The following is a 15,240-nucleotide window of genomic DNA, read 5'->3' on the forward strand; positions in this document are numbered from 1 at the left end:
TTTGTAAGTCGAGGTGACAACGAATGACAACGAAATTGGAGGTACAATTGATCAACCATCGATAAATCAATGGATTAATCGATCAATTAATCAATTAAGATATTAGATAATGAGTTTTTCCTGTTATTTTTTTTTAGCTAAAATAGTCCAAATCCTCAGAATTTCATCTTGTGAAATATTTTCAGATGTCTGTCGTTTTATTTGCTGACAGTCCCTGCACACTCATATTCAGCTCCAGCTGCGCATAGAGATCAATGTGGTCTATTCAGCTAAGAGTACGGTTTAAATATTTTACAAATGTTTTTGTCATTGTAGCTAGTGGTCTGTGTTGCCGTTGAGGGATAGAGCCATCACTGGTGTTCAAACAACATTTTGACAGCGAGGTATTGATCACGAAAATTAATTGACCACTGTCTTTCCAACTTGTGTTAGCAAATTGAGGGTACAGATTACTAAACTGTGGGAACGGATCAGTAAACTGAGGGAACGGATCAGTAAACTGACTTCAATCAAAAAAGTGCAGTCCATAAGGGCACATTTCTTTCAATTACAGCCTTCATCCACATTTTATAGCAAAGCGCTTTTCGGTGGAAGCATAAATTCAGACTTCCATATGTCATCGCTGGATCTTACTCCTCATCCTCCTCCTCTTAATCTCTCGAGACCAAAAACGACTGACAGCGTGAACCGAAACGTCTGCCACGGTGAGCGTGACGGGCATACGTACTGGTAGCACAGCCAGCCAGCGTTTCTTAATTAAGACACTTTGTTTTTATTTGTCCTCCTCTTTCCTTTCCCACAGTCCTAAATGAAATTGGATTCTAAATGATCCATAACCAATAGAGCAATCTTTACTAAAAGCGGCTAAGACTCGCCGCCAGTCGAGTACGGGGCCCGACGTCCCACCGCCGCCAGCCCCAAGGGGATTGTGGGAAGATTGGAGCGACGCGGCGCGGGCCATTTATGGCTGAGAGCCCCTCGAGACGTGAGCGGCGAGAAGATGAAGGAAATGAGATCCTCTTCATTTCACTCGGAGAGCCCGGGCTCTCCCTCGCTCGTTTAGCGGAGGCGAAGCGCGCGCAAATGGCCGAGCGGGGAAGTCAAACATCGCCAATGTCTGTTTATTGCGCGCCCGCCCCCTCCTCCGCATTACACTATCAACGCCGACGGCATAGTTCATCACCGGAGCCGGTGAGATGAGACGGACCGTCGTGGTATCAGGTTGGTTAGCGTGAGGAAATTATTTCTTCCTGTCCGCAAACTGCACCGGCTCGCACCTCCCTAAATATAAAAGTATTTATTAAACGCCACTTTCTCCTCCTCTTAGAGAAAAGTCTGACTTAATTGCATTAATGATGCTTAGAAAATTATGCACAGTTTGAAGATAAAACATTGCCGGTAATGTTTACAGAAAGTAACTATGAAATTGTCTTTTCAATTGCGTTGGGGTCATCAAAGACACTAAATTGCCATGAATGTCAGATTAAATTGTCTTGATGTGTCTGCTCGATGCATATGTTTGGGTCATCAAACATTGTCATTGATATTAGAAATGATATGAAATCAATCAGATTCAAAGTGAGTGTTCGGGTCCTCAAAGATGATAAATTGCTGATGACAAATCACAAGGGGCTTCTCCTACTGCCATCTTTATAATTGCATTGCAATGCTGGGGTCATTAAAGACAGTTAGTTGGCTTTGATATTAAAACATTTTTTATATGTTTACAATTGAACATGTTAGGATCCTCAAAGACAATTTCCATTTAGCCTTGACAAATAATAGAAAAAGTGTCTTGAAGATTACTATTGTATATAATGCAGTCTTCAAAGACCGCAGTTAAATTCGTTTGTTTTAGTATATAATTGTGTATGTTGGGGTAATCAAAGACACAAATCTGCCGAATGATAACAAATCACAAAATATTAGATTAAAAAAAGTGTCTGTTTGACGCATATGATTGGATCCTCAAAGTTTTCAATTTGTCATTGATGGTAGAGCTCACGTTTGATTTGTAAGATTCAAGTTGCATGTTAGGGTCATCAAAGACCGTAAATTGCTAATGTTGACCAATCACAAGGATTAATTCTATCAGATATATGGTAGGGTCAATGAAGACAAGTCATCCTTGATAACAAAATCTCAAAATGTCAAATTTGTTTATAATTGAGTATGATAGCGTCATCAAAAACACAAAATTTTCATTAGTGCATCTTTGTCAGACTAAAAATTGTCTCGATGGTTATGATTGCATTTTTTGCAATCAAAGACCACATTGTCTTATGGCGTATGTAATTGTGTATGTTAGGTTCATCAAAGACACCAAATTGTCATTGACGTTACAAATCATATGGGTCTGTCAAATTATATTTACAACAGGTTTGGGTCGTCAAAGAACCAAGGTTGACTTTAATGTTTAAAAATTACGTACCTGAGGTTTGTCAAAGACCAAATTGCAAAAACACACTAACATTTTTGTGTAGTCTGCTCGCCGCCTGAAATTTGTCTTTGATGTTGACTACATTTTCTCCTTAAGCGTTGCTGTTGAGTTTGTTAGGAGAAAATTATTTCCTGCTTTCCGACGCCAACCGCCCCCCCACCCTTTTTAAATACATTTATTAAACACCTCCTCCTCCTCCGAAAAAAAAGCCTGATAGCCGGCGAGAAGTCACATCTGCTCTTCGCTAATTCAATTCCACACAAGTTTGCTTTCCTCCCGCTCGCTACATAACCTAATTAAAAGCAAAGCGCAAGAATTTGGGGAGAGGTGCCCTCATTTCACATTCATCAAGCGGACGGAGAGCGCCTGGAAAAAAAAAAAAACGGTTGAGATAGTTTTTTTTTAATTAAAACGAAAATTCCACACACAAGCATTACATGAATTGATATATTTACAGCCAGCGAGCCCATATGGCAATCAACAGCTCACATTATTAGACACACTCGCAGGGGTATTAGGCACGCGCCTCGCCTCCAATATTTACAAAGTTCAGGACTCAGGTGGGATGGCACTTTTTCCATTTTGAAACTTTGACAAATACTACGCAGCTCTGTTTCAGGTACAATCGAGCAGCAGGAATAATATTTAAACAGACAAATAGGAACATGCATAGATTAGAAACTAGAGTCGTAAAGTACGGGAAAATGTGAAAATCTTGAAGAAGTTGTTGTATTTCTGCAATTAAACTTAAAAGTTGAATGGCAATAAAATGCCAAAATAAAACAACCTTTACCTGGGATCATCTGCACCCCTGATGCATGATGTCGATTAGCATGCGTTCTACTTGCAATTTTGAAATTTATTATTGGACAGTACTGTTAGCTAACCCTTAGCTAGCTAGCTTAATATCAACAACAGTACGATACTGCGCAGAGGAAAATCACTGCGAAGTCTTAGTTGTTCAAAAGGTAGGCGGGGAAAAGGGAGGCTAAGACATTAAAAGCGCTTAAATGCAAACAACTATTTGAGAAGCACTGGACGAAGCTAATTTTGATATGTCGATTAGCATGCGTTCGACTTGCAATTTTGAAATGTATTAATGGACAGTACTGTTAGCTAACCCTTAGCTAGCTAGCTAAATATCAACAACAGTACGATACTGCGCAGAAGAAAATCACTGCGAAGTCTTAGTTGTTCAAAAGGTAGGCGGGGGAAACGGAGGCTAAGACATTAAAAGCGCTTAAATGCAAACTTCGATATAATGCAAGTACAACCAAAATCCTCCTAACTCAAGCACTGAATCAGACTAAAAATCACCATGATTTCTCAACAATGACATATGGACGTAGAGATCGCCTAAAAGAAAAAAAGTCAAAATGATAGCGTTCGTTCTGGGCTAGTATCTTGTAACAGGCCATTCAAAATCAATAAGTCCCACACCACAATGATCAGTGAAAGCAGCCAAGAAAAGAACCAGCAACGTGTCAAAATCAATAGGTTGTCTTCCTCATGACCAGCAGAGGTGTGATTGTTTTAGTAAACAAGCAGCTATCTTGTGATGACCTATGATGATAGACTTCACAGGCAGGTGAGAAAAACCAAAGGAGAGATCTGTCTTTCTATATTTATAGTCGACATTTATTATATATATACTGTATATATTTTTTTTTCCTTTTTATATTTACCTAAGTGCTGTTTACTTCAAACCGGCCTTTCATCTTAATAAAGGTGCACAACAAACGCACAAACAAAGAAAAAAAAAAAAAAAGAACGCAACAACAGAGGGAACAATTTCACGGGGCAGAGCGTGAGATGAAAAACATAGTGAACGACATCAGCTTTTTACACGCCGTCACTCTTTACAGTCACGACGTGAAGGCTATAAACAAACGACCTTGAACACTGACAAAACTGTTCCAGTTCATCAAAACAAAAATGTAGGCCTGTGCTAACACAATACAGTACTGCAAAAATAAACACATCCAACCTTGGGGTCTCCAAAGGACTTGCAGGCATGTTAACAAATTTTAATGACCTTAAAAAAACAAAATGGTGAGCCATACTGAAGGGATTATGACCCTTTAAGGCCACTGTATGCTTGTTGGTTGCGGCATTTTGCTTTTATCAATAAAAATCTAAAAAATGTCTTTCTTTCAAACTTTCAAATTACTTTTAGGGGGGGAACCAATTGAGACCTTTCAAGGCTACCATAACTCATGTTTTATTTGTAGAACACATCCATAGATTCTTGGGAATGGACAGGTCTTGCTCTACCCCAGTGGTTCTCAAATGAAGGTAGGTGAGATTTTAATAGAGTTTTCCACAGGTATCTTCAAATGTAATTTAATGCCGTGACAAGGAACAGTACCGTACGTTTTTACTTTCAAAATAAGAACAAATTAACTGGAACATGAAGCGAGTTATTTCTAAATTATGTTTTAGTGACACCTTTTACAACAATTTGTATGCCTTTATTTTGTCAAGTCTTCTCTGATAAAAGACAGAAATAAAACAGTTGATGTGACATGATCTTTTTTCTGGAATTGCTGAATAAAATACTGCTAGAGGTACCACTACAAAAGCAGTTCCAACGTTTAATAATCTCACACGTGAAAGGTATAACAATTTATTGTAGTTTTTTTTTTTTTAATCCAAAAATGCATTGCACTGGTTTGATGGTATTTAGCTGAAAAAAATAATACAATCAATCAATACAAATGAATAAATAAACATAAATAAACAAATTAATCAGATTAATTTTCTGCACGAGTCTTGTACAAGGTAAGCAATTATTTTCGAATCCATCCTAACATTAACATTAGCTTTATTAGATAGAGAATAGGAACCAGAAAAGCCATTATGTTTTTAGGGTTGTGTGGAGAAATGATTTTCTTGTAGTTTTTTTTGTAGATATGTTGAAAAACATATTCGCTAATCAAAACAAGCTGTTTTTAATAATAATAATGTCAAACTGCCAATCCCAACGCGGCCCAGGAAATGACGCGCTATAATCTAAGGTCATTGTACTTTTTCATGCAGCTGAAACCACGGGTGCATCAAATTGTTATTCTGTGAACAATTATCTTTTGTATGTCATGTCAGCTATTTGTCCATTCACACGCGCGCGCGTGCACGCACGCACACGCGGGCGCACGCAACAGTCAGCGATGTTTCTCTAAGCCTACATCCTTGAAATACTTTCATAGCAACAATTGCAAACCCCCTTGTTATTTTTGCCTCATTTGGTATCCTTGACAACGCCGGCGGCTTCCTGGAAGCGAAAATCTGGTTGGAACAAACACAGACACACATTACCTACACGCGTTCACGCACACACTCAGGCATTTCAAAGCTGCCTAAATCTCTCATGTTCTGCAGCCTTTCAGTCATCACAAGGTCTCGGGTTGCGACTTCCTTCCTTCTCAAACTGCACATTCCGCACTTCCACTTGGCTGCCTAATTAGTGGCCTGAGAGAGCGAACGAAAACTTCCCGGACCGGAAAAAAAAAAGTGAAATGATACAGAGCGCGGCCAAAGAGCGAGTGAGACCTCTGTCTTTATTAGAAGATCTGGGGAAAGGAGCGCGAGGCGCGCCGCTTCACTGGTGGCATTTGCGCCCGGTCCGACAATCAAATACGAATCAGAGCAGCAGCGCTGATTTGCAATTAAAATGATCTGAGCCTTTCCCTCTCTCTTAATTAGAGCCTGCAGCAATGACACGTCGTCAGCGTACGGGGAGAAAGAGTTTAGGAAAGGGCGGGCACTTTCAAAACAATCCTGGATGGCGATTGGGCATCACGCTGGAGGACGTGGCATATCTGTGTGTCTTAAGCGATAAATACGCGGAATTGTGATGATTTTCACCACTTTTGGGAGTCGATTGGATGAAACGACCGATCGAATAGTCATGACGCTTGTCTTGCGTTTCTTGGCTCTTACAAGATGGCCCTCAAAACACAAGTTCAAGTTTAGTGGGTTTCGTTGTGCAAACGTGTGGTTCAACAATAATAGGACAAGTGATACGGTATCACTGGTGCTTGCAGAGTCCGCTGTTTGTAACACGCAAACAAACAAGCAACAATATCATCTCCAGAGTCACCTTCGACCACGACAGAATAACAAGCAGAGATGACGTCAACTGGAGTCGCACTTTTGAGCTAGACGGCAAACGCGGATGTGAATCAAACAAATCTGTCACGCTTTCCCTCCGGCTCTTCTGTGATCAGTGTAAAATGTGGCCAGTTTGTGAGGGTTCCATTAAAAGCAGACAAGAGCGTTGCACGGGAGGCACTTGAGAATTAGTAAGCCTGACCCCCATTGTGGAATAAAAAAAAGCATCATCCTTCCACGTATGAGCTGCTTGGCATGATGACAATGAATAACAAACAACGAGTCACAAGTGCAGCGTCAAAAAAAAAAAGTGGCAAAAATGATAACACTGATGAGAGAGGGAGCCTAGTTAATTCCGATTGGGGCCCCAACCAACCCTAGAATTACCTCTGCATACATTGTATTTGCTTGAAGTTTAAAAAACACGGCACTCAGACGTTAACACATACCACGCACCTTTACAGCTGATAAGCATCATTTAATGGACCAATCATGTCGGTACGTATTCCAACCTGACCCGCCAGTTGCAGTCAATTTGCCGCAACAGTGGTGACAAGCACCCTGTCATTAGCTCTGCAAGGTTCACGTCGGTGTTATGCAATGTCTCACAAAAAAAAAACGAAATAAATAAAAGGTACGTGTCAGGAAGAGGAACACCTCCCTCCCCCAACCGCCTCACACCTGGCTGATCCACTTAATTGATGCCACTTCACATCAATCGGGACGGACGCCAGGGGAGAGAGAAGAACGCTCTGGGAATTAGCTCGGGTTGATTACGGCCGTGCGCGCCTTATAGGAAGTGACCCCAAAGTGGATGATGTCATCGACTGCAGTCACTTTCCATTCTGGAGGAGACGCTTTGATATTTACCAGCACAAAGTGAAAGCGCCAGGGCTTAGAGATGGCCTTCCCCTGAGAATTTAGTAGTCTCCCTTTTTGGACAAAATACCAGAAATGTATGCTCTACAAGTGGACTTTCTACACGCAACAATGCAGACCTAATATATATATATATTTCACGAACAAATGTTTGTCAATATGATCCCTATTCACAAAGATCCGAATCACATACGAACACTCAAATCAAGTCCATTGAGGGAGTTTAACGAGGCCTCGGTTTGAAGGTAATACCTCCTCTTTGTCACGAGTCAGCTGGCATTTTAACATTGCGCCGCTCCCGTTCTGCTATACGCTTACTTGCAGCGGCAAACAGATGCAACAGCTGCTGGGCCATATGCGACAAGCCTTTTAGATCCTTACTCCTTAATTATGCCCTCCCGCGGGCACAATATTGACATTTCAGCTCTTTTGAGCGCGCGCGCCCAAGAACGTCGCTTGTTGCCGGGAGACTCGTAACGGCGACGACGGGTTACATCGCAGCGCATTAAGTGTGTTTACAGACGAGGAGCTAACTCATAAGTTGCGCCGGCCATGTCTGTTTTTATTATTTTGGGTTTTATTAGTGCAGTTACAATCCCTTCGAGACTCAACGCGTAACTTTAATCGCCGCACTTTATGATATATGGATTCACATGATCACAAACGGAGGAGGCCAGGTGGGATACATTTACCTAAAATGGCTCCTTTAAACAGCAAAATGGGTGACTTTATATTCATCATCAAGATTTTTTTTTTTTTTTCAAAATAATTCAGTGAGGCTAGGCATTATGGCCAAACTTTTTTTTTTTTTTTTGGTCGTTCAGAACGATTACAAATTTAATCAAGTTAATAAATTGTGCACGGATAATATGGTAGTTTTTTTTGTTTTGTTTTTTAATAGGGACGCTGATTTTTGGCAAAGAGAAAAAAGACTGCTTACTGATCAGCTGATTTTGAAAATATATAAAATATTAGTTTCCTCACCTTGCATTTTAATGACTGCCAATTACATGCAAATTCCACGATTCGTGTTTGTGCAAATTCTGTGATCCTTTACAAAAGTCAATGGTAATTATATTGTAAAAAGATTAAAAAAAATAAAGTGATAAAGACTGAATCTTGTAAAATATGTTTGTGTTTGTAGTTGATTGGTGTCATATTTATGCTTAATTATTGTTGCACCGTGTATTTTATTTTATTTTTTTTTTAACAAACTGAATTTGGGTTATGTATAAAGGGGTGACATCCAGGTCAATTCTTTGCACAACTTTCTTGCATTGCTCACCTAATCCTCGCTTATATAATATATATAATTCTGAATGACTGGTCCACAAAATGGCCTCAACAACAAATTTCATGATACGAATTTAAGGATATATGATTATGCTACAGAAACATATCACCCTATTGGCCGATTATTTTTGGCCAATATAATGGGCCAATTGAATTGGCCGGTCGATTAATTGGTCGGACCGTTGCGATAAAGCCAACAATTCCAACTTTCGACACGGGTCCCGGAGACGTTTTTGTGCGCTGTCATGACATGTTGAGCTATTTGCGAACATGCCAACGGTGTTGCGGACTCATCAATTCAACAGGTACATCTCATATTATGACCCCTTGGAATGAAAATGGCTGTCTTCCCGTTTAATTGCAAAGACCCCCAAAACAGTGAAATTCGAACGAAAACTGGTGAATCGGCAAATATAACGAGGGCCTGAAAAAAGGCCACTCGCCCGTCGCAAAGAAATGTTGCGAGTAAATGATGAAGCGCTTCACACTGCGCGCCCTTTACAGGGTTAAGGAGTGATTACCACGGCCAATTAGACAAAAGGTGGGCACACACCAAGGCGAGCCGCCTGCAAATGGCAGGAGAGGTGGCGGCGAGGAGCCTCGGGTTTGATAATGCCACCGAGCGAGGAAGATGAGCGGGTGAGTTATGGGTAGAAGGCAAGTCGGGGGTCACTTCAGCCTCCGATGCTCCCAGATTCACTGCGGCGACGCTTAATGTCACCGCGCCGTGTGTGAGAGTGTGTGTGTGCGCGTGTGGGTGGAGGTGTTTATAGTACAGTTTTATCAGCCTGGCATTTTCTGCTCTGAGACGTAAGCAGAAGAAGAAGCCATCTGATGACCTCACAGAGACTGACGAACATGTATGACCTTAACAGGAAGTAGAAAACTTTGCAGGATAACAGACAATGTTTTTAGCTCACAGTTGAAAAGAAGTGAAGATATTTCCTGTTCCAAATAGAGTCTCTTTCAGATAAATTCTTATCTTTTTTTTTCCTCCTCCTTGAAAGCAAACAATTTTTCTCATGGTAAAAAGTTTATCGTCAAACCTTCAAAAGTAAGTAACTTATTGATTTTTTTCCCCTATGAAAACATGCTATTTCTTTGACTTGAAATTGTATATATTTTAATGAGTTATGTTTTTTTACAAAACCAGGCTTATGTGAAAGAGAGTAATTTTGATTTATTGATGAAAAAACACTATTTTGACATGTCCATTTTGAGATTTCTAAGTGTATGATTATAAGTGATTAGTAAGTGATGCGCACCACTGTAATATGAACGTGCCAAAACTTTAAACGCGTTTTTCTCAAAACTAGAGATTTCAACTTGGAAAGCATCAAGTTTTGAGCACCTCCATATATTATACAGTATTCTTTTTTTTTCATGAAAAAAATAAAAACGCGAAGCACCAAGGTCGCAAAGGATGAAGCGCAAAGCAGCGAGGGATTAATGTACATCATTTGAAAATGAAATTAGTGTAGAATTTTAATAGATTAATAATTTTATGGGAGACGAGTGGTCTTCTGAAAATGCATCACGTTATTAAACGTTTTGGGTTGCCGGCCCCTTGTACTGAATATACACTTTTTTTTTCTTTTATTGAAAAAAGAAAACAACTCCAAAAGTAATTGAACTTTTTCATACTGAAAAAAATCCTAAAAATTCAAATATATTTCTTGATATTAGCTCCAGTTTTTATTCGCAACTCCTCTCAAAAATATTTTATCTTGAAATATGACTTTTCTTGAATATAAACTTTTATTGGAAATCAAAATAATACCAGAATATATTTTTTTTTCTTGATAAATATCCTTAAAATTGAGGAAATGTACTTTTTGTGAAAATATTAGCTCACGTAACAATTTTATTAAAAAAAAATACTAATGTCTCAAAAACCTATTCCTTTATCAGAAACGTGTTCATAAAAATAACTTATTTTCTCAAAATAGTTTCTTCAAAAACAACTGTAGTATATTTCTTCATATTTAAAAAATGTGGCAAAAACATGGGATCCTATTTTTTTCGTTGAAAAAAAAATAATCTCAGTCGGGTTTCATCCCTTTCGTCAGTGTTCCCATAATACTCCTTCATACATAACCCATAAGAATTAGAAATGAAGTGTTAATATTCTGCGTTTGGAAGCAATGTACACAATTAAAAGGAGCGTTCTCAAAAAGAACACTCCCTTGCAGAAGGCTATTAATCACCCTGGGAATATACTTCCACATTTTTTAATTGCGCATAATTAGCGAATCCGGGCGGACTTTCCTTTTGCGCAATGAATCATTAGTTACTTGAGCACCACAAACCGCGCTTGGTTTCTTATAGGCTGTTTTGCTGGTTTTTGCTCCACTTTGACACTTTTCGCAGCGAGATGCCTCATTTGCGACCTGGCGTGTATAATGTGTTGCCATGTACAGCCCGTGTTAGAAAATATGCAAAAGGAGAGCGGGAAAAGAAGCTTTTAGCAATTTAATGGGGACCGCTTAAAAACTCCCAGGTAGGTAAAGCTGCGCGTGCGCGCGCATGCAAAGTGGTAATTGGGAAGCGGAGTGACGTCGGGGCACAAGCGGGAGTCGCCTCTGTCGTACAGGAGTGCAAGCAGTGGAGAGAAGTGAACTTATTAGCGCGGCTGGGTTCTCCCGGCATATCTTTTTCTCTGTCCTCCCGCCGCTGAAAAGAGCAACGGGCTAGCGGGCGCCGTGTGCAGCGAGCGCTCCTTGTACTCCCAATAGGCGCTGTCAGTGTAAGAGCGTGAAAGGCCTTTGAGATTTTTTTTTTTTTTTTTTTAATTTGCGAGTGTCGCCCATCTGTGCTCTACCTGTTTGTAAAATTTCCTAGTCAGAGTCTTCCAGTTCAATTTCAGTCATTGCTCCTTAAGACTTTTCTATGTGTCTTGTCATGATAGAAATGTCCTCCAGATAGTATGTTGATCAGTAAAATTGTTGTTGAGGATTTTCTTTTTTGTTTTGGTAACTTGAAAAGCACGGAACGAATCAGTGCCGATGTGTTGTGTATTGGAAAGTCTAATTAGAATTTTCCCATTTGACTTAAATGCGTCATAGCGGTTTGTGCACACTATTGCCGGCTAATGAGTATGACAAACTATTAAGTAGGCACGAGCCAGTAATCATTTGACAGTTTACCGTGTTGTTAAAAAGTCAAACTTTCAACAACCGCTAAAACTAGCTATCACTAGTAATGAGCATTTTTTTTTGGAGGGGGGGATTGTAACGATGAGAGCCTTTAAACAGAGCAGAATATGATTCGCTGCAAGTAGAGTTGACTCAACAAGCCGCGTCTTTAACCCTTGTGGCATTGTTCTACAAATTATGGAAATTCCTTAGATTTCTTTTATGATATCATAAAAAAATCAATGGGGAAAAAAAAAACACCGGGGAGCTGAAAATTCCAGCAAAAGATTAAAACGTGTAAAATTTTAAAATGCAATGATTCCTATACTTCTATGTGATTGCAGCTGGACGTGCGAGATTTTGTGTACGAAACTAATCATTGTCCACGTTTTGGACCATATAAAACCATTATAATTTGCAATTTTTGAGATGCATTTTAACAGGATATATTACATGGATTTTCCTGCCCGTTTTGCAACATTCTATTGAGCAGCGGTCAAACTGTCAACACAGAAAATTCTTTGTTGACTTGTGTTTCACCTCAAGACAGTAGGTGGCGGTAGACACCAGTTAATGCCTATGTCTCAAAAGTGTCATCATCCTGTCACAGACTAGTTGTCTAGTTGTTCTTCAACCTGCTGCCAACTAAAGGTGTTGACTGACACACACATGCACATCCACTTTTGCGTGAGGAGAGGCGTCAAGGGGGAGCTAAAGACAAACTTTGTTGTCGCGACGACGTGCTAATTAGCGAGTGCCACGCTCCCATGCTCAACGTGTTTGAAATCCGTTGGATGGAGATAATTGAGCTGGAGATGTGTTCGGCGTCAATGTCACGCTGAAGGACGCGCATATTCTCACGCGCACAATCGCTCTCACACACACGTGCTGTTAGTAGATTGGAGATTAAGGTATGTTTGCTTGCTCTATTAGGATCAAGTTGGAACAACTGGGCATCGTCAAATAGCGTGTGTGCGCGTGTGTTTTAAAGCGTCAATAATTGCTTTGAGCCGGTGAGTAAATGCTGTGAGCTCTTCAAACTCGTCAGAATGTTTCGACTTTCTTTCTATTTGTGTGTGCGGAGTGTAAATTTCCAAATTGATTTCAGCGTGTGGCATGAAAATCGATTTGGCCGGCTGGGCTACATCGCGAGGCCTCTCTCCCGAGACTCAAAACAAGGTCGTTCAATTTGCATTTTAATTATAAAGTACGACGTTGCGCAGAGCGCGGCGTCAAAACAGATCCGCGCTCGCCTTTGTTGCCTCCAGCTCTCCTCGCTATGGACATGTGGCCTTTACCTAAAACTCAAGTCATGCATCCTGTTTATGTTATTAGTTTCGAGCTTGGTTTTCATCTACAGTCAGAAAAAATGAAAGTTAGATTAAATGAGTTACAAGTTTCCTTTTAAGCATCCCACGGAAATCTGGAAAAACCGAGCCATTGATTCCAGTTTCACGCAGACAAATAATTGGGTGAATTATCGCAGTGGTTCACCTTTCTTCTGTGATGTACCCCAGAAAGAGTAGTGCACCTGAAAACACGACTGTTGTTCATATAACAGGAACATACCTGCTTTTATACATTTATGACAGCTCTGCCTATTCATATAGCAGAAGAAAAAAAAAATACTTCACCCATAAAGGGGAAAAAAACGTTTTTGTTCTTTTATTACGATGCGTTCGGATGCGATGCTTGCACGGAAGTGACAGCTGAAAAGAAAGTGAAGCATACTGGCAGCTTACTGATCTGCTGTCAGTTTGGTCCTGATCCTGCCGCGGGTCACCCTCACATCTTCCTCTGTCACCTTTACTTTTCTTCTTCTCCTCGCGTCAAACATTATTTGTCTGTGTCTTTTTACGCTCCCCGTCTTTACAGCTGGATTAGTCTCTCGTCAAGCAAACGCACAACAAAAACAAAAGCAACTTTGATTCCTGTCATTTTGCATCTGCTCAACTGATTTTTACTCCTTGTCATGATGGATCTCACCAGTTCTTGTCAGGATATAGGTATTCACAAAGCCCTAATGCTCCGCCCCCTTTGAGCCTTGTCTTTGATTGGTCTGTTTCTGAGGTTCTTTCTCTCAGCTGCATGACTTCTAGTACTGTATGTGGATTTTTTTTTTTGACCAATCAGATTTCAACCTTTATGCAGTGTCAAATCAAAATCACGTGTTGTAGACAAGTGAATCTCAACCTTTTTTTTCTGAGATGTACCCCCTGTGAAATGTGTCTAGCCAAGTCCCCCTGGATGCATTTTCACTTTTTTTTCTCTTGTAAGAGTCCCAGATACTTAAGTATCAATTTGATAAAGTATTTAGAAATTATTGTCCATGTACTTAAGCACAGATTCAATACTTAAGTACATGGGATTTAATGTCCGGAATCTTACAAAACATGAAAAATACGTTCGTGGCATTGCTAAGCATTTTTGTGTTAAAAAAAAAAAAAAGACCTAAAACATGCCATCAATGTCTGATTTCTTCATTCAACCTTCGTTTGTATTGGTCCACAAAAAAAGTAATAAACATCAAGTGCCATCTTTTGGAAAGATATCGGTTATCAAAAAAAAAAATTAATAAATATTTGTTAAATATTTGTTAAAATAATCAACATAAAGTGTCAAACCTGTTTTCAAAAATATAAATATATATTTGTCCACAGAATATTCAATACTATTAACTTGACAAGTAACGAGAGGCGGCACGTGACAAGTTGGGAGAAACCATTCAAGTATGGAGGAGAATCTGGCTTTTTAAAACAATGCAACTGAATAACCTACTGATATCAAATTCGTTTCATGAACTATTATTTTCCTGAAACACTTATTTAATTCAATAATATTTTTTAAATTATTTTTGCATCGTGTGTGTTGTTTAATTCATTTACTTATTTGATTTTAATTTTATTTAATAACAGGTACTAAGTGCAACAGGGATGATAGCGCATCGTATCTAAGGTTTGGCTTGTTCTTCTCTTCCAACTTCGAGTTTTAATCAAGTGTCAGTATGTATCTGTATGAATTCAAAGCCCTTCACCAAGCTCACTCTCAACCCTTCATTAAAATGTGCACGGACTGAGCACGCCCAGAAGAAGCCTTACCTACATCAAAGTCCCTGGCACATCTGTTCCGCCGGCTGACTCCGCCATGGGGCCAGCTGGACTCTGCGTTCGATCTTTCCCGCGCGTCGGCCGCCGAGCCTTCTTGGCGAGTTGAGAGCGAGCGGGGGTGAACCACACGGCAAGTTTGCATCTGTTTGGCGAGGGAAAAGAACTGTTTTGGATGAGGAACGAGACCGCCGCCGCTTATCCGTACACCCGTCTTCTATATCGCTTAACCGGACCGGGGTCGCGGGGGTGCTGGATTCTGTCCAGCTGATTTGAGGCA

This window comes from Hippichthys cyanospilos, chromosome 16 (assembly GCF_059441005.1).
Source record: "Hippichthys cyanospilos isolate Australia breed blue-spotted pipefish chromosome 16, RoL_Hcya_1.0, whole genome shotgun sequence".
NCBI lineage: Eukaryota > Metazoa > Chordata > Actinopteri > Syngnathiformes > Syngnathidae > Hippichthys > Hippichthys cyanospilos.